The following is a 19,774-nucleotide window of genomic DNA, read 5'->3' as shown; positions in this document are numbered from 1 at the left end:
ATACAAATTTAAGGCAGTTTCTGCTAAATTATATTTAATATTTAAAAATCTTTATCTACTCATCACAAACACCTGGAAAAGCCCAGTAGAGTGCAAAAGGTTTCCGGAATTCATTTTCTCCATTAGGAAATTGATTTTTAACAATAAACTTTTAAAGACAGCCCTACTGTGACCTGCGAGGTTGTTAATCGATGGTATTTGCTTCTGTTAGGGTTAGGGTTTTTAAAACAATCTTGTTTAACAGTGGAATTCCTGGTAAAAACTACATTACCCATGATGCTGTACAAAAATCCCACCAATCAGAGAGTATGAGAAATGCAAAATATGCCAAAAGAGCTCTTTAGCTCCGCCCACTCAAATGAAGCGCTGCGAATGACGTAATTCAGTCGATCTCCCTAAGCTCTCAAAATACTTAAATATTTGTAAATATACTGTATTTGTGTGTATATATATATACATAATATATATAAATCAAGATTTTTAAATGAGTAGTTTTGCTGCTCACAATGCTACATGAGATTGTATTTTTGTATTTCTGTCAGATTTTCAAATATATCTTTGCTTTAAATCAAAGTTTGTAACATTATCATTCACCTCATGGCCAGTTGGCTTGGTTTATGGCTTATAACGCTTTAACAAAGACTTTTTTTAAATCCTTAAGGGAGAAATGAATGGAAAAAATACTTCGGGAACCAACTGAAAAAGGGGGGCGGGCACTGTTGCTCTCTACAGTCAGAAAGGGAAGCCCCGCCCTAAACTCACTCTATTGGTTGAGCTGTTGCTGGTCTGCTTCTCAAACAAAAAGTGTTTATTCTTTTCTGTGCTATCAGTCTACAAATGACTTACTTACATGTCTCTGTATATTAAGCTTGAATATGAGAAAGTTTAACACTGAAAAATTTCACCTTTAATACAAAATATCGGTTCTGCATGGTCAAACTGCAAACACACCTCAGAGGGCCTGTATTTGGGGGACACGCTAAATTTATGCCTGTTTGATGGAGCATGTCAGGCATTCTCTTGAAGAGAGAGAATATAGGACCAGCACAGGGAGGGACTGCAGGACAACACAAATGTCAGGGGCAGCCCAATTGAATACTAAAGCAGCCTGTGAGATGAACTCATTGGAGCATGAGTTATTGACTCTCAGTTCTCAGAGCTGTACGGCACTTTGTCTTGCAGTCAAATGTCAAGTGTTTGTTTTAGTTCAGCATGCAGTGGTATTTTAGTTACGTTACTGACAAGCCTTTTGTGAGTCTTTAAGATTTCACTCCCCAGGGAGTGTTTCAGTTTTCAGTTTTTCCTATTCAGATAAAAATACTACAATTAGGTAAAAGTGTACAGAATGTTTAATTTTGTGCATTTAGGACGTCCCGGAATTGATCGTGCTTTTAGAAATCCGTAGAGAATACTGTTAGGGAGCTTGATGTATAATCATTCAGGTGGCTATTGAACAGGTCAGAGGTCAAACTGTCAAACCTGATCCTCTGCCCAAAGGGACCGTCTAATTAATGACCTACCACAGCACTCGTTCAAATTCCCTTAAGTAAACGGAAAATAAGGTGTATTTATTATCAAGGATAGCTTTTAATAAATTATTTCCCAACCTAGGCTCATTGGGAAAATGTGCTGGTGGCTAAATTTCTATGACATTCCTTCTTGCAGATTCAGCAGCACTTTCAAAGTGAAATATCCAGCGAGTGGCGCTAAAGCGTGTTCAGTTTTAGCCAAAACTGATGAACGTAAATCTTACACTAAGTGACAATAGCAGCACTCTCTTAGCGATATGCTATTTACACTAGATGAAAACAGCGATAGATTCTATTTACACCGTGTGAAAGTATCAGTTCTTTGCAGTAAGAGCTAATAGTAATTAGATGCTATCTATACTTTATATTGGCAGATACTGTTTGCACCTCAGTATTTTTGTACATTAACAGGATGCAATAATATCATAGACTGTAAATGATTATATTTATTAAAATTATTAAATGGACGCTGCCTTATTGGGAGAATAAAAACCCTCCCTACACCTTCATATAACCCTACCCAATACTTTTAATATTATTAAACGCTCGTTTCCACATGTAGAACATTATTTTCATTTTTATTGAAAATAAATGCCTTTCTAATGTGATATGTGACGGGAAAATGGAGAAGCGTGAGCTTAGCAAAAAGGTGGATTCGAACCCTCGTCGATCGCAGTAAAAGCCACGTTTGCAAGCCTGAACACACTGAACTCTGTGTGTCGTTATTAAAACTTGAGTGGCCCAACCACACATCGGTGGGCGGAGCTAGTGTAAATAGCGTTTGACAACAAGCGACGCTTTTATCGTGACTTGTGTTTCGTAAGTGCAGTGCTGTACCAGATGAGCTTCAGAGCACGTTTACTGCATCAGAAAGCCATACAAATGGAGGGGATTATGCAAATAATAATGCACTATGGTAAAAGTATTTTGATGTCAAAGCAAGGTATTTGTGCAAAAAGGAATAAAAGTTGTGTTTTACTGAAACAGCAGTGAATTAAATGCAGAGGTACATTTTTTGGAACTGGCTGGTAAAAGAGAGGCACGTTTTTTCAATATGCGTACGTTGCATCTGTACTGTACGCGTGCTGGAGCGAATCTTGAACAGTGACAGTCTCTGAACGTGTTTCACCTTTGATATTTAGTGTTATTGTATTAGCACAGTTAATCTGTTTATAGAGGGCACTAATATTTAATTGCTTGTCTCTTAAAACTAATTAGGTTTCTTGTTGATACATATTGATTGTAATTGTTTAATGGTGCAGAAGGAGTTTATTTATACTGTAAAAATGGCAGGACATTAACCTCTAGAAATCACAGCGGGGAAAAGTCTCAGGACAGACGCACGGATGCACTCAGTTGCATGGGACTGACATACATTTGATCACCCTACAATCCACCTTCCTAACTCCCTCTCTCTCTCTACGACGGGTCTCCAGCCTTGAGCTTCAGCAATCAATGCAGTAATTAAGAAAGAGCCAGAGAGAGAGGAGGCCGGAGTCAGCACTCCTCCTCGCTTTCCCATAATCCTCCACACCATCACCCTCTTCCCACTGAAACGCTACCATTAGCCTATTTCTCCTTAAATTCCTTTCAAGTTAAAAACACGTCTTATGAATTCCACCCTCTTTATCTCACTTCCTGCCGTTTTCAAGTGCAAAATCTCCTGTTCTTGTATACCTTATATGCATCCAATTGTGTGGAAAGCCAAGACATCATGACTAGATAATTACAATCGATTCAATCTGCACTCTTCAAAGGGAGGTTTGAGGTTGATGGCAGTCTCCCTCTGCTGGTCATCACCTGACATCGCAGGTGCGAGGACTTGCGTCATTGGGAGACACAGTCAGAAGGAGATCTGGTGAGATGTAGTATATCTTATGAGCAAACTGAAAAATATCTACACACACATCCAGAGAAGGAAGCGGGATGCACACAACAGAATATATATAGAGTATTGAAATCCTATCAAATCTGTAGGTATATTGCGTGTCCTTGTGTGTGTGTGCATGTGTGTGTGTGTTGTTAGTGGTTCTCATTCGCTCTGTGCATTGGGATGAGGGTATGATATTAGACAGGAACGATACATACATCCCAGTAGGTGAACTGCTGTGTCTTGCTGCATTGGGAGTGGAACGCCTGCATTAAAGGCTTTTTCGCAACAGTATGGAGAACACTGCAGCAAAACTCCTTCACACTGGAGCTCCGCAATACACCACACCAGATGATGATGTCACTCATGCCTTTGCAAACACTGTTAACCTGCTTACATTGACAAAACGCTTTTGCCGACCAATCAGTGGTCACTTCATCTCTGTCCTCTTGATATATGCTGCAGATTATTAGTGCATACAATGTAAATCAACCTCGAATAAGTTTATATACAGCCTGGAAATTATTCTGCAAATAAGACAATGTATAGGTATTCACACTACTTTTTTAATCATTTTTGGTTTATTTATTTTTTTTCATGTGCAATCATGCATCACTTATTTAATTTATAGACTTAAAGAGCACAAGTGAATGCATCTAAGCTAGAAAATAACACCTTATATTAAGGGTGAAATGAAATAGTCTAATAGTGAAAAAAACAAAAAGGTTCTGGTTATCATTTCTAGTGTCCCTAATAAATGATCCACATTCCACCCAGCCTATATGGTTTAATAACAGTTATATTGTGAAATACATTTTAACTATTTAAAGTAACTGTTTTCTATGTGAATATATAGTAAAGTGTAATTTATTCCTGTGATCAAAGCATCATTACTCCAGTCTTCAGTGTCACATGATCCTTCAGAAATCATTCTGATATGATGATTTTCCAGAAGAGGGCGGAGCCTTTACAGCTCACGCTTCGGATACTCCGGCAACAACAAAACAGGATAATCTCACGCGGCTAAAATGTCAGAAATTGTCTTGCTGCTCAAGAAACATTTCTTATTATAATCAATGTTCAAAAATTATTTGACAAATAGAAAGTCTTTACTGTCTTTTTTTATCAATGTAATGTGTCCTTGTTGAATGAAAGTATTAATTTAAACTAAACGTGAGATAAAAGCCACTGCTTTACTGAAAGAAGAAAATCGAAATGAATCTGGTGACAAGATTAAAATATTGGCTGTGAATTGATCTACACCAAGAAGATGACTATATATAAATATTATTTATTTTTTTAAATACAATTAACATTATTGTGCCAAGCTTTGCACATCCTGATTACTCTGTGTGAGAACATTTATAGAAAAATACACAGTTCCTGATTAAAAAACAACTTGTGATGTAACTTCCTGCCTAAAGGTTTGTTTAACAAGGCATGCCAATTTAGGTTTGACCCACTAGAAATCTGAATCTGCGCTGTCCTGTACGAGGTTAAACTGAGTATTAGAGACCTGAGACCTCAGCAGAGCAGACTTGAATCTCACTATAGCAGCCCTACTTACAAAGAACCTGAAAATAGAAATTAGACCACAGCAGACAGAGGTAAAAGAGGAAGAAAGAAGCTTTAAACAGGCTGAGGAAGAGAGGGAGGAAAGGGATGGATGACGGTTTGGAGAAAAGACCAGAGGCGCTGGATTAGTGGTCAGCTGGCCCTGTTTTAATATGAGCAGAATCTCTTGCTAATGGACATCCAGAGGACTGAGAAATACACCAGTCGCTGGTCACCTGTGCATTAAGATTGGAGGACAGCAGAACACCTTGAGATCTCAACTGATGTTTGTATTGTACAGCCAATATTCAACAAATTACATGGGGTTGTGTTCAAATTAGATGCATTAAAAGAAACGAGAAACTTCAACAAGGTTTGCAGTAACAACGAGTTCCCGGCTGATTTTCATTTAGCTTTAATGTGGTCAAAGAACGGCATGAAGGAGTTCCTGGCGTGTCTTCCTGGTTAATTTATGAGTTGGAAAGTAGTAATTATGACATCAGGGGTGTTCAAATCACTTTGGTCAGAGCAAGATGGTGATATACAAATATAGCAAGCTTTTTTAACACTACTTCTGCAAAATGATGAAAAAAGAATGCACATCAGGTGTGTTTTTGTTTTTTTATGATTTATTCAATTTATGAAGGTGCTGTAAACTCAGTTGTTATATATTCTAATTGTACAGTACTATTGTGTACATGCAAAAAAAAATAGTAATATCATGCATTTCAACAAATGTACACAATTTCCACTGCATCAATTTTTCTCACTGACACGCCCCAAACTCAGAAACTGAGAGCTCAAAGAAAATCCAGAATTTGTTTTTACAACACTGCAGAATACAATCTCATGAATACAATCTTTCACACAAGACTTGAACACACCATAATACTCATAATACTTTATTTTCCTGAACTATATCAATCTAAGAGTGTTTACACTTGTAATCTGGTTCTCTTGGTTCTTCTGGTCTGGACCAAAAATGAAAATGATACACTTAGTCCTGGTTCACTTAGCGTTCACACTGTCATTTTTAACACCGAACCTAAAGATACAAAACAAAAGGTGGATTCGAACCGCGTCGATCGCATTAAAAGCCAGGTCTGCGAGCCTTACTCTGCTGTGCCACTGAACATTTACATTTACATTTATGCATTTGGCAGACACTTTTATCCAAAGTGACTTACATTGCATTATACTATACATTTGTGTCTGAGTATGTGCAATCCCTGGGACCGAACCCATGACTTTGGCATTGCTAGTGCCATGCTCTAACTACTGAAAGCATAAGATATTGAAGATATTGAACTCCATGTGTCTATTTTAAAACTTGAGTGTCCCAGCCAGACATTGGTGGGAGGAGCTAGTGTGAATAGTGTAAAATGGAGAACAAAATTGTGTATTCCTGGGAAGTTAATTTATGAGTTGGAAAGTCATAATAATGAGATTAGACGCTTTCAAAAAAATCACTTTGGTCAGAGCAAGATGGTGATATACATTTTCTACACCTAAAGATACAAAACAAAACAAAATATTTTGCAATGGAACTTGTTGAACATCCAAAACAATGTACGTATGATAGTTTATGATGGAGCTGACAACTCGTGAAGAGCTTATAAAATGTGTAAAGGAGTCAAAACAGTGGCAGGAATCGCTCTGTCACACACACAAATGAAGAGGAGATGCGGTTCGGATGCCTGTACCGGACTGTGATGGGCAACATCGTGACTATGACAAGAAAAAACAGGTATGCTTGAGCTTCCTTTAGGGTCGGATCTTGTGACATCATGTCCTGATTTTGGTTAGTTTACATGTCTTTGGAACGTGTTGCTTTCATATTTCAGTTGAACCACAGCTCGTTTGAAAGCAGACCGAGACATCTTTTCAGGGATCTCGGTGTGTACCAGGATTCGGATGGCAAATCACTTAATCAAATGAACCGCACTAACAGAGCAATCGCAACCAGAGTTCGTTTTAATCAAATCAAACCTGCCAAGTGTGAATACACCCTTAAACTCTGGTGCGGTTTGACTGAAATATGAACACAACACGGACCAGAGACAGTTAAGCAAACCAAAAACACCCTAAAAAGAACAGATTGCTGAAGCCAAATCGAACCCTGGTTCAGACCAGGTAATCAAAACCAAGTGTGAATGCTCTTGTTTCCCTTTACAGTGTCTGCATCTCCAATTTTCATCATTTTTTTGTTATTGTTTGTTTTTTTTGGGAGAAATTGATTTCATTTTATTCAGTAGTTTTGTTTTTATTAGCTACCACTTGCAACACAAAATACAATAAGTAAAGGTACACAGAAGTCACAGTTTGGTACATCCCTTGGTTTTTTGGTCACGGTTCGATACGAGTTTGGTACAACAGGAAAAATCCACAAATACCTCAATGCTAGGCTTCTTTTCATTTATTTTAAACAGACATTAGTGCAAATTATAGTTTGTTGCACCTAACGGCATGAGGTAGTTGGTACGGTACAGCCTCCTGTTAAACACGAAGTGATTTAGTGAACAGAATGCATTCTTGCATAGGTCATATTTTTTTGTAGGGCTGATAAAAACTAAAGGTATTTGGTCAAAATCAGCTATAAAACTGAAAAGCATCTCTTGTGTTATTAAAGTACAAAATAAATAGAATAATGAAAAACAAAACTTCATTAACATGTGCTGACAATGGCGGATGCACAAAGTTCAATATCAAGAAATCACAGAAATATGAGTGAAAAGGAGAAAAAGGGTCGACTTCACCTTTCCACGAGGAGACAGCGAGTGAAGCATCACCTGAGGCTTCCCATTTCCAGGACACGCATATTTAATCACTGGACTATCACGACACAAATCGGCACAATGCCACATGATTTTGTCTCATTATGACAGCAGAAGCAACTTAAATCATTTATGGTCATACAGATAAGAGTAAGACATCATTCAAAACTGCAAATGTCTATTTTATTGTGTACATTGTGTAAAAAATAAAGAAAACAAACAGGATTCTGCTTTCATCACAAAAATGAATTGAAACTCGCCATATAAGCTACCAACAAGCTCTCTGAACTCATGCCATTCTTGTTTTGGGTTGATGCATAGATCGTCTCTTCTTCTTCTGTTGTGGCGGCTAGCAAACAGCGTTGCATTACCGTGCACGCCCCCTTGTGGATTGGAGTGTGTATCGCCTGTGACTGACTGTATTTGTCATCTGACTGTATGCACTGAATCATGACGTCCGTACTGTGACCGTTACACCCTAACATACAGTAACTGAACCTTTCAAAGACTGATTTTGATGCATTGAGCTAAGGCAGTAGTGGGTATCGCTGAGCTTGTGCGTTCCACAACGACATCTATCGCATTGAATTTATAGTCCACACAAAAATGAAATTCTGTCATCTTTTACACAAAAGATGCCGCTGAATATACAAAATCACAATGTCTGATTCCAGGTAAGAGGCTCAAGCAGTGAAGTGTTAAATATTTCCGGAAAAAAAACTGTAGGGATCGGGAATAAAGAGAGATATCACGACGCACGCTCCAGGTAAAGTGTGCCGTCCGCTTCAAGAGAGAGGCCTGTGACTGCAGAGACTAAACTGCAGAGCAGCAATTTTTTTTTACCCTTGGATTGCCCTAATTATACAGTGCATTGATTTTACAGTGCATCCATGGATTGATTAGCAATGCCTCTCTCTCTCCGCCTCCTACAGGAAGTGCTGTGCATGCCGGCACTTTCTGATCTCATGCGATCTCTCCCAGGGGTGAGAAGACTGTGCCTGCTTTCCACTGACCTCCCTTCTTTCCTTCCCTTTCGGCTCCGGATCCCTAAGAGTGTCCTCTCGGCGGTGGCAAATGAGGTAGATGGAGCGAGTGATAATGAAAAGGAGAGCAAAATTGCTCTTTATCAAACTCCTCTCCTTTATGAAAAAGAAAAGAGCGAGGCAGATGAGTGCAGGGAGATCAATTGCTCTGGGTGGGGAAACAGGAGGCAAACAAGATGAAGAATGCATTTAAAAATCAATTACACAGTAAATATGACACAAGTCAGCCATGACGGCCTCAGGGGAGCATGGGAAAATAAGGTTCTTGCCTGTACTCTGGTAAATTCATTCTCAATGAATAAATTATTCTTTTGATGTGGAGGGCATTAAAAAGAAAATACGCATGGTGCCTGTGTTAACACAATGTTATTCCCTGATGACATTGTGCGTTATTAATTTCTTCTATACATTTTTTGCTTACAATCCTTCTTAGAAAGACTTTAGCGCAAGATATTACCCGAGAGGGTCATACACCTACTCACAGAGAAATGCCCAAGCCTACATCAGCTCTTCTATTACCTTTATTTATTTTAATTACATTATATATAAAGTATATAAAAGTCTGAAAAATATATTTTATATTATTTTATACCTATTTATATATATATATAGTTATAAAATAGTATAAAATATATTTATCAGACTTTTATTTAGGCCTATTAAAAATAATTTAATAGAAGGCCTAATTTATATGTTGCTAGTTTACATGTTTTATAAAAAATAAAAAAATAAAAAAAATCTCTTACTATTCTAATCTCGAAGTTAAAACTGTTTACAGCTTACTGCTTAACTGTAACTTCTTGCAGTTAAACTGCTACAGCTCGCACCTCATATTTGGCTCGTGCTGTGCCAATGCAATCATTAAAACGGGACGTAAACTGAATGAATAGGTCTGAGCTCTTGGATATCTTTTTAAAAAGCCGTTTCATCAGCAACAGCTTTGGGCTATCCTGTATTTTAAGCATTTATTTAGAGAGGAACCGCACACAAGGTAATGAAGGGCATCGATCCAGGTTGCTTTATTAACGGGACGTGCTTCTGAAGCGCTAATAGGACGCCACTTATTCTGTGGAGGTTTAATTAGCCTCGCGCGGAAAATGTGCTTACAGCGCGCGCTGCCACTCGGCCGTCACCGCGCACCCGCACACGCGCTCATTTCACGGGCCGCTGGGACCGAGATCAAGTCAGCGAGGCCCTTCTTCATTCAAGTAAATCGTTCATTAGAGACAGTGAGTTTGTCCCCTTGTGTTGGCTATAACCCGTCCGCACTGAATATGACTGAAGTATCGCGAGAATGATCTGTTGACAGTGACATGCAATTTTGCTGGTGTTAACTCGTGCTATTTCTTTTTATACATACAAGATTTGTTCATATCATTAATCTCTGGTGTTAAGTATTCATAAGAGGTGTTCTGTAAGTAAGCATTCTCCAGGACTGCTCCAGCGCTAAAGGTCAGTGTAACAATGATCGCTCATTATAGCTCACTGACTAGAGTTCTGATTGTACAAATCAAATTAATTTTCTCCATAGAGACATTGATTTTTAAAAATGACTTCAAAACTTCTCAATACTGAAAAGCAGAAACTTGAATACCGGCGCGATAGCGAGAGATTGTACGGTGACCAAAACACACAAGAAAAAGCGTTTTGGAAAAAACATTTTCGGAAATCACAGACATTCGCATTCGGACGGGATTAGATTTCTCTGAGGACCGCCGAGTTTGACGAAAAACAGTAGGTAATTTGCTCTGGAATTTTTACAGAGGTCGTGTGAGAAAAAGACAGACATGGCAGATTCGGACGGGATTAAAATCTCAAAGTATGTCTGTGAAACAGAAATTTCTCTAACGTCCCCCTGTGAAACTAGTCCCGTCCGAATAGAGAATACGAATGTGACATCACACCGCATTGAGTTCTTGGTAACTTCTTTGTTTATCCGCCATCTTGACAGGATCACGCAGCCTTTCCGTTATTGAGTTTAGTGCAGTAATTTGTTTTCTGTCATGATTGTGAAAAATTTCACCATTGTATGTCATTAATGCTGCATCGATAATTGTGATAGTAACTCAGATCATTGTTCTGAGGGAAAACAAGACAGTGAAAAAAGTTTTTTCGCCTTTTCTACGTGTAAAAACACCAAGGGAACACCAAGTCGAGGGGATGACGAGAAGACGCCGGATGGCAAATCTATTATTAATGGCACTGATTAAACCCACTGCTTATCACTCAATAAAAGAATGACATTTTCAAGTGTTTTTGAACGTTTTGATTTCGTTTGGTTTAATAATTAACATTACCTTTGCCAGTCTGACTCTCACTGCGCCAGTGAATTAGCAGAACTTGGCGGGGACATTCAAATGCTTAACAAGAAAAACGCTTCATGTGACAAACAAACAATTCTGTACATATTTATTAAAGCATACTGTGTGGAGATATGCAAATGAGCCAAAAATATGAACGCAACACGTTTATATCTTAAACGGTTTCCTCTCGTGTCCTCTCAAGAAAACGCTTAATACACTTAGACTGATATTAAAGAGACCAAATTCTGTTTGTAACCCACACCTGAGGTGTAAATTTTGTTAACTCTACAACTGGACCAATGTACTCAGAAGACTAGGTTTGTCCACAGAGAGAGATGGTACAACAAGAGTGAACAAATTCGGACAATCAAGTTTTGTGGTAAGAGCAAGATTTAACTGTATTGAACATAAGAAACAGTTGATTTCATTTAATTGCAGTGATGTAAGAATATTCACGTTACTAATTTGTACTCTTTCCTTTCTCTTCCAGGAATTTGATGGTTGTTTCACTTTATGAAATTAATTTTTAGCCCAGAATTCAATCAAGCCAAATGCAATCTGTCTGTGTATAAATTAAAACTAAATAAAATGAACTTCACTGTCCTTTCTGTCTGAATTACTGGTTCTTGAATTTAACCCCATTTAGTTTTCACTCTTTGAACATTAACATCCAATCAGTTTAACATAAAATTTCAGTTATTGAACTGTATAACCAGTAACCACAGGGTTCATTCACTATGAATAAAAAAAAAACTCAAAATGGAAAAATAAAAATATAAAATAAAAATCAGTCCATGAATTCAATTCAGTTCCCGGAAGAAAAGTTCCTTAAATGTGGTGTAATTCAGTCTGTGCAGTTGATCCAGGATTAGGACGAATAAAAAAACAAGCTGTTGTGTAATTTCCGTCCTACCGTTCGACAACCACACGGTTAAGTTCACAAGAAGTTAAGGATTCACTCTACAGGTGGCCCGCCAGTCCAACTCCACCAACGTGCATATAGAAAGTGCAGGAAGGAGTTGAGACGATTCACGAATGAGAAGGATTCACGCCCTGATCAACCCACATCCAGATCAGGCAACATTCATCGGCTGGCTCCACAAAACTCAAACAGATATCACAGGAAGGAAAAAAAAACCTGGCCTTGAACACACAAGGCCAAAAGAACAATTAATAACTGATGCTATAAAGCATACATTACTTAGTTCTAACTCAATTTCAAATAAAACATCAAATAATATCCTTGTATCTTGTTACATCAATTTGTATAACAATTTCTCTTTGTGCAATTATTTCTCTTACCATTAAGGGCCTTCGTTTAACCCTTGTGCACTTGCGTTTCAGTTAACACACAAACTGCACCTTAACATTTCATATAACATATGTGACCCGTCACGGAATCCAGGGACACAAGTCGGCAGCACAACTCTCGAGCAAAATGAGAAAGAAGCATTTTTTCAAAATTGGTGATTTTCGTTTTTTTGCAGAATCTGTTAGTTGAGATCACGAAGAAGCCTTTCCGTGTTTGAGATAGCAGTATTGGTATATTTAAAAGCGTACATTTTGAGGTCGAAATCGGCTTGTTTTTCGGAGATTCTAGCACGCAGTAGGGGCGTGTCATTGTCTGTGTGTATTTCCATACTGGGAAGCGTGGCTACTTATTATGCAGCGCTCTGGCCGGCTCTAGCTGATATCAAAATTCAATGAAGAACCGTGGCCGTTACACCGAAAATGTTTTGAAGTACTTCTTCGACAAGCCGGATGCTTATGAACAAGCGCTCACTGATTCTGAAGACGATCTGAGCGACGATGAAAGCGGCATAATAAGACATTACCTCTCTGGAGTCGGGTAACGCGCCGGCGCATTTTGCAGGTTTTTTTTTCACATTGCAGCAAAACAGACTTAAAATACTCCATCATATTTTGTCATAGAGACATAAGTAATATATATCAATTGAAACTATAGAATGTCTTCTTTTATTTGTGTACACTCAGAGTAAAAACAAAATGTTGTGCTTTTTGAAAAATAAAGAAAACTAACATGATGCGTGATCTCTCATCTCCCTCTGAACGAAGTCCAATCTGATAGTTCTCAGAAAATGAACTGTAACTTAGTGAATACTAATCATAAAAAAAATTATACTTATGTCTGAAAAAAACGTTGAAATGTCAAGTTTTAAAATGTGTAAGTCAAATCGAAAACAAACCTTCTGTGTTTATGTAATCTGTATGAAAAGAGAGCCATGTCAGAAGTCCGTGATTCAGCTCATTATCCGCTAATGCGGCCACGCCACGGAGCCAGCGCTATTCAGACGCAAATTCTGAGTCAATGCATGCATTCATCGCCTCAATCGTGTATTTATTGTCTTGAAAAGTGTTTTGAATAGCCATAGTTAGCGATCTCTGGCCTCTGTTAGTCCAGTTATTTCCTGGATTGCCTATTCTTCTTTAACAGGCTTCTCAGGTGAGAACATTTCATTTCATGATTAGTGACCAAAATGATCACGGTTATCACAGAATCCTGTTCAAAAAGTCAATTCACCAAGTTTTATGTGGAAAACCAGCAAATAAAAAATAAAATTAGCATCAATAGGGTAGAGTGGGGGAAAACGCCCCCCTTAAGGAAAATGTGACATTACAGTGAAACAAAACATAAATGTGACTAGAATTGCCATCCCGGTTTTGAGTGACTATGGCAGGAGTTATTCACCAAATATTAAAACTGCTCAGGCTTCATAATTAATTAGTATTTTTGACTGAAAATATTTTTGTACAAAGGGGGCGTTTTGCCCCAGCGGTGGGGTAAAACGCCCCCCAAGGTGAGGTAAAATGCCCCCTTTTCTTTACCAAACAGTTTGCTTCATAGATCAACAGCAAAATGAACAGACTAGTTTTTAATCTCTAAAAGTAAAAGGCAAGTAATGTATCAACATGTATAGGCCTATATATTTAATATTTTTTAATATTTATTTGAGGAATATCCAACATATCCAAATTTTTAACATTTGATAATTGATGTATTTGTTCACCACTATCACCAAGACAAACAGAAAACCCTAAATAAATATTAAACTTATAAATTTGTATATTTATGTAGTAAAATATATCCAATAAATGCATTAAAAGCCACCCAATTTCACCTAACCACCTTCCATCAGTGAGCCAACTGTGCTATCAAGCTAGCCTAATGCTCACTTGAGGTAATTTTTATTTTATTTTATTTAATTTTGTTTAAATATTTTGATTTTACCACCTAGTTATACTGCATTAAGTGTAAAACAAAGGATTTGATAGACAGAAATATGTTATTATAGTAATTATGATAGAGAGAAACTATGCCCTCTGGGGGGCATTTTACCCCTCAGCGTAGGGGCGTTTTACCCCACAAGCTACAACTTTTTAAAAAAAAAATTTAATTTTTAAAATATAATTATATTCCTTATAAATAACATATCCTCTCAAACTACAGACTTCACTATTCATCTATCATACATCACTGTGATATCCTGCAGAACAATGTTCTCTTAAACACTTGTTTACTAATATCTGAAAATTATAGCGCTTGCCATGTAATCCTCTTCTCTTCAAATACGTCGCTGGTGTCAGCTTCTCCAAGAAGATTTGTTTATCCCCGTTGTCAAACGTAGTGCATAGCAACAGTGAAAATGTATATTGACTACCTCTAGTGCTTATTTTGAGAAAAACAGGTGGGGGGCGTTTTACCCCAGGGGGCGTTTTCCCCCACTCTACCCTATGTACTTTTTCTTTACATAAACATTAAAATAATAACATTAAAAATGATGGGCAGATTTTAAAGGAGTGTCTTGCAACATGTTATCTACAATGCACAAGTTCAAATAGAGTTTTGACAAAAAAGTCACATATTTCAGCCTCTAAATCATTTTTATAAAAGTAAAAAAAAAAAAAAATTACTGACATTTACAATGCACATTAACCTTTATTATTAATAGTATGCAGTCCATGCAGCTTTACAGGGGGTATGGCTTATCTAAATGAGATGTAAATGAGCCCTATTGTCACTCCCAGCAGGTGAGAACAGGTGAGAACTGCACAAACTTTAAAGGGGTTTTTCTCCCTCTTGAGCTTTCTTGATTGCCTACCTTCAAATGGCCACAACTTCTCCAAATATTATCAGATTTCCATGTGTCACACATCGTTGGAAAGCTTGGAGACTGCACTTTCAGAATCTGTGAATAACTCAAAATGCCCCAAAACCGACTTGTGTCCCTACTTTCTGTGACTGGTCACATATATACAGCGTCTTTTCTGCTTAACATTTACACTTAAGGCTATAATCGCCATCAATATTACACCAATAACAATCATTTGATGAAACACTCAATGTAACTTTGTAATGTACTGAATTGAAAATAAAGAAAGGCCTAAACTCACCAAGGAACTCATTCATCACATGTACATCGGCGAAACAGGAAATTTCCAGAGCATACGCGTTCCAAAATGTCACTCTTCACACAATCTGCTTCTCTCTGAACCTTTTTGTTAAAAATATACATGTACACCACGTCATATTAGCTTAAGCTAATGCTAAAACACGTCATTAACATTCATTGGAATGAAACGGAGATACAAGCAAATGCCACACCTCTGCCCGTTTCACACTGATCTCTACATAATCACATACAAAATTTAGAGACGTATAAATCATCCTTACATTACTTTTCTTCGACTTCAAAGCACTGAATCTCCCGGGATAGCGAGAAACATCTGTTTGCATCAGAGGTTGGAGAGGAAAGAGAAAGATCTCGAATGAGCAGGATATAATTATCGCGCGATGGCGGAGATTTAGTGACGTCAGGCGCGATCTCATTGGCTACTCCATAATATGAGAATACTATTGGAGAACTTTGAAACCTTCAATATTTTATTCATATATATATTTTATGTACACAATTTTATGTAATTAGTAAAGTTAATTACATCATCATTTATGGTTTCAGCCTCTTTATACTTAGTTCAATATATTGTTTTATATAGAGTTGATTCATTTCAACCGTTTATTATTGTTATTATAATATTTTCTTTCTCAGTCACAAACCACTACTAGCCACTAGTAACCTGGGTTACATGTTTACAAATAAAGCACATGCAGAAAAACAGATGAGACCAAAATATAAACTTTCAGTATCACTTAAAATGCAAGCATTTTATACATTTTCTTCATAACGGTTTTATAAAGGTAGGAAATTGCTTAGTGTGGTTGTCATTTGTTAAAATAAATATAAAAATACATTGTGTTCGTGTCCGTCTGTCCGCTGAATTTGACCCATAATCTCTGATTCTCCTCATCTGTGATCGTGGAAAAGGGGAATAACAATGACAAGTTGTAGGCCTACTCAATATGCTTGTTTAAGCATCATTTAAACGTTTCCAACAAATAAATGAATCGACTTTCTCAGTGTGTTGATCACATAGATTTATTTGGATATATGATGGCTGAAGCTGCGGTGAGCGTCCAGCGTGCGACACGGTAAACAGATCAACATTGTAAACGAAATTCTACAAAACTATAACATAAAATGATCATGCGATGCGATAAAATAGCTTCTATTCCCTGCAAACGATACCATTAATAATGTTAACGTTCCACTTAATGGCAGAAACAAAACAAAAGGTAAGCAAGAATCCATATTAATTTCAGTACGAGTAATAGAGGGCGATCCTGTCAAAATGGCGGCGCCGCCCCGACATGCAACGAGGCGTGACGTCGGTTCGTATTCTCTATAGGGCTATACACTGAGAAAAGTAGCTCCGGCTACAATGTTCTTCTGCAAGACGCGTGCAGTTCTGTTTATTAACCGCTAGATGGCCAAAAATCACGGACAGCAGCTTTAAGCTCCTATTTGAAGCTTTTCGAAATGTGTGAAGGCCACTGTTTAGCATGATTCATGGGTAATGTAGGTTTCCACCACAAATCCAGCTGTTAAACATGATTGTTCATTTAAAAAAAGTAGTGGAAATAAAGCGAACAGATGGCTCCATTTTTTAGTTATCGTTAAAGAAAAATCTAATTCCCAGAGGAGAAAATAACTGGAGATCTGTTGCATGCAGGATTGTTTCCCGCTTCACAATGACTGTTAAAGAAACACAGTGGGCGCATCAACATGCTGTTTTCACGCTGAATTGTGGAACTTTAGGGAGCAGACGTTTCAGTGCAAATGGTTTTGCGATTGAAAATGTTACAGTACAGAGGGGTCGGACACAGGAGTTCACAGTTAAGATGTATTTATTAAAACCAGTGAGCATAAACAGTTGAGCAGATGTGAATGAATGATGATGATGATGATGATAATGATGTAGAGTTGAGATAGTTACTGTCCTTTTGGATTTCAGATGAGAGAGTCTTAGGAATGGCTGGAGCTGGAGATCGCTGGATACAAAGGAGCACTCACACTTAGACGAGGGAACACACGAGGAGAACTGGAGACACGTAAGTAGAGAGCGGGGAGTCCTTGAGGTAAGCATTCACGTGAGTAAGTGTTTGGTGGACGGTGGAGCCTGACGTGTCTGTGACAGAAAAGATTGATATCTTAAAATGGCCAATCCCTGAGTAGTGCCCTGACTAGTGAACTAGGGAGCTGACAGTTAAAAAAAAAGCCTTTCTGAATTAGAAACGTTGACAGACGAGGTATATGCTGTTTATATCGTAACAAATTATTTTTGCCACACCATGTAGAATGTTTTTTAAATAATTCGACCAGTAAGATACGTTATTCAATTAGTAAATAACATCAGAGGTAATAGTAGGTAGTTATCCTCATGTCCAAAATATGGTCAAAACTTCATTTTTTCATCTTAGAAATATTGCACGATTGCGCCCCATGTTATCTTTCTCGGCGGCTGAAAAACTGATCAATTTATTTGTCTTTTCTCGTATCGATTATTGTAATGTGAAAAAAAAGTATACTCTGCTTGCTGGGGTTTTTAAAGTGTGTTATTTTGAAACCAAATAAGTATATTTAAGTTGAAATTAAGTAGTATTAAAATACTAAGTATATTTAGTATACTTATGTGTACATAAACAGATTACACTTTAAGTATGTCTGTGTAGGGACAAAGGTGCCTTCACGCGGCCTCAATTCCTGTGGGAGATTCTTGCTTGTAAGCGTTCATTCAGGCTCGTAATTACAGCTTGTAGCTGGGATCTGAAAGCTCCCAGGACACGTGGCTGCTGTACCACCTGTGCTGTAGCATTTAGGCGTTGATAGTGGTGCATGGAAACTTAATTCCCATCAAGGACCAAAAGGACGTGAACAGCTGGAGTGTTGTTATCATTGGTAAATACACTGGCTACCGGTGATATTAAAGTGTACAGGTTTCACAAAGTATACATAAGTATATATTTTTGTTACAATATAAGTTGCATTTTAAAATTCTTTTATTTGTGTTATAAGTATACTTTATTTCATGGTCACTTTGTGTTATAAGTACTATTTGTGATTTAAGTACAACAAAATAATTATGGCCTTGGCTTATTCCATACTAAAAATTACACACTTTGGTTAACAATACACTTTGGTATTACTTATACTTTGTATAATATAGTCCATTTAAAGCAAAAACCTATCAAAGTGTCCTAACTTTTTTGAACTTCAAATTAACTGCATATACCACAAATACAGTTGTGCTACGTTTAACACATTTTCCCAAAGTTGAATGCTTTGTTTTCAAGGCCATTTTAAATAAAATATAAGAACTCACTAATGAAGAGACTATTTCATTGACAAATCCAATAGTTTTTATTTAAACTTAATATAGATTCAGCAAAACTTAACATTTAAAAGAAAAAACAAATTGGACCAATGGTGACCTTTATACACAAATACAAATTACGTTTACGATGGCTCTATGGGTGACCGGCCGTTTACAATATCTGTCTAAATCCTACATTGAACCAATTCTTGAGGATTAGCAGCAGGGAACTGTATCAGAATGGCATGTCGATATTGTTTTCGGTACATAGTCAAGCATAAAACACTTTATGAATTAATATCATACAGAATACGGGCCGATTTGACCAATCATATGAATGTTTTGGTGCTGCATTCAAACATGTTCCCTAAACCACCACACAAAAACTCAAAAAGAGATATCAAGCCGAAATATCGCTCTCCGTTTGTTAAAGAAAATAAAATAAAGTTTGTTAACTGGTAGACTACAACTCACCTCCCAATAGCAGCACTTTTCTCCGGTTCTTTCAGGATCGCGTAGGCCATTAGATTAGCCGGTTGTCGTCGCCATCACGGTCAGGCTGCGATGTCACTTGATTGAACTGGTCAGAATCCCCAAGATTGAGCGATGTATTGCGCTTTCAGTGTTTTATTAAATAAATTACACATTGCACATTATACTTCACCTGAGTGACAGAGCGAGGGATTCAGACGACGACCGTGACGTCAGCAGCTTGATTGGCAGAAGGCAGTAGCAACAAAATCTGATTGGTCACAGACCAAGTTGAAGAGACATTTGAATTCCGTTTAACCACTCAACATATTTTTTCGCATTACTTGTGCTGCTGGTGTGTTGTTTATATAGATTTGTGTGTACATTGTAAAATCATTCTGCCAGTGTAAACAATAAACATTTACACTTATTTGGAAATTGTATAGGCTACACTGCATTTACTAAATGGGCTTATGCATTCATACTGAAATAAATAAGC

At 37.5% G+C, this 19,774-nt stretch overlaps 1 long non-coding RNA gene across 1 annotated transcript; it reads right to left on the bottom strand.

Moving 5' to 3' along the window:
* Positions 1-11,445: 11,445 nt before the first annotated feature.
* LOC125264936 lies at positions 11,446-15,703 on the bottom strand. The gene is made up of 2 exons (XR_007184173.1): positions 15,487-15,703; positions 11,446-12,216 (listed from the first exon to the last, which is right to left on the bottom strand). It is a non-coding gene; the product is annotated as an uncharacterized LOC125264936 (long non-coding RNA).
* Between the last annotated feature and the right edge of the window lie 4,071 nt (positions 15,704-19,774).

This window comes from Megalobrama amblycephala, linkage group LG1 (genome assembly GCF_018812025.1).
Source record: "Megalobrama amblycephala isolate DHTTF-2021 linkage group LG1, ASM1881202v1, whole genome shotgun sequence".
Taxonomy (NCBI): Eukaryota; Metazoa; Chordata; class Actinopteri; order Cypriniformes; family Xenocyprididae; genus Megalobrama; species Megalobrama amblycephala.
Note: the sequence above shows the minus strand (reverse complement) of the source record. Positions and strands in the feature narration are given on the sequence as shown.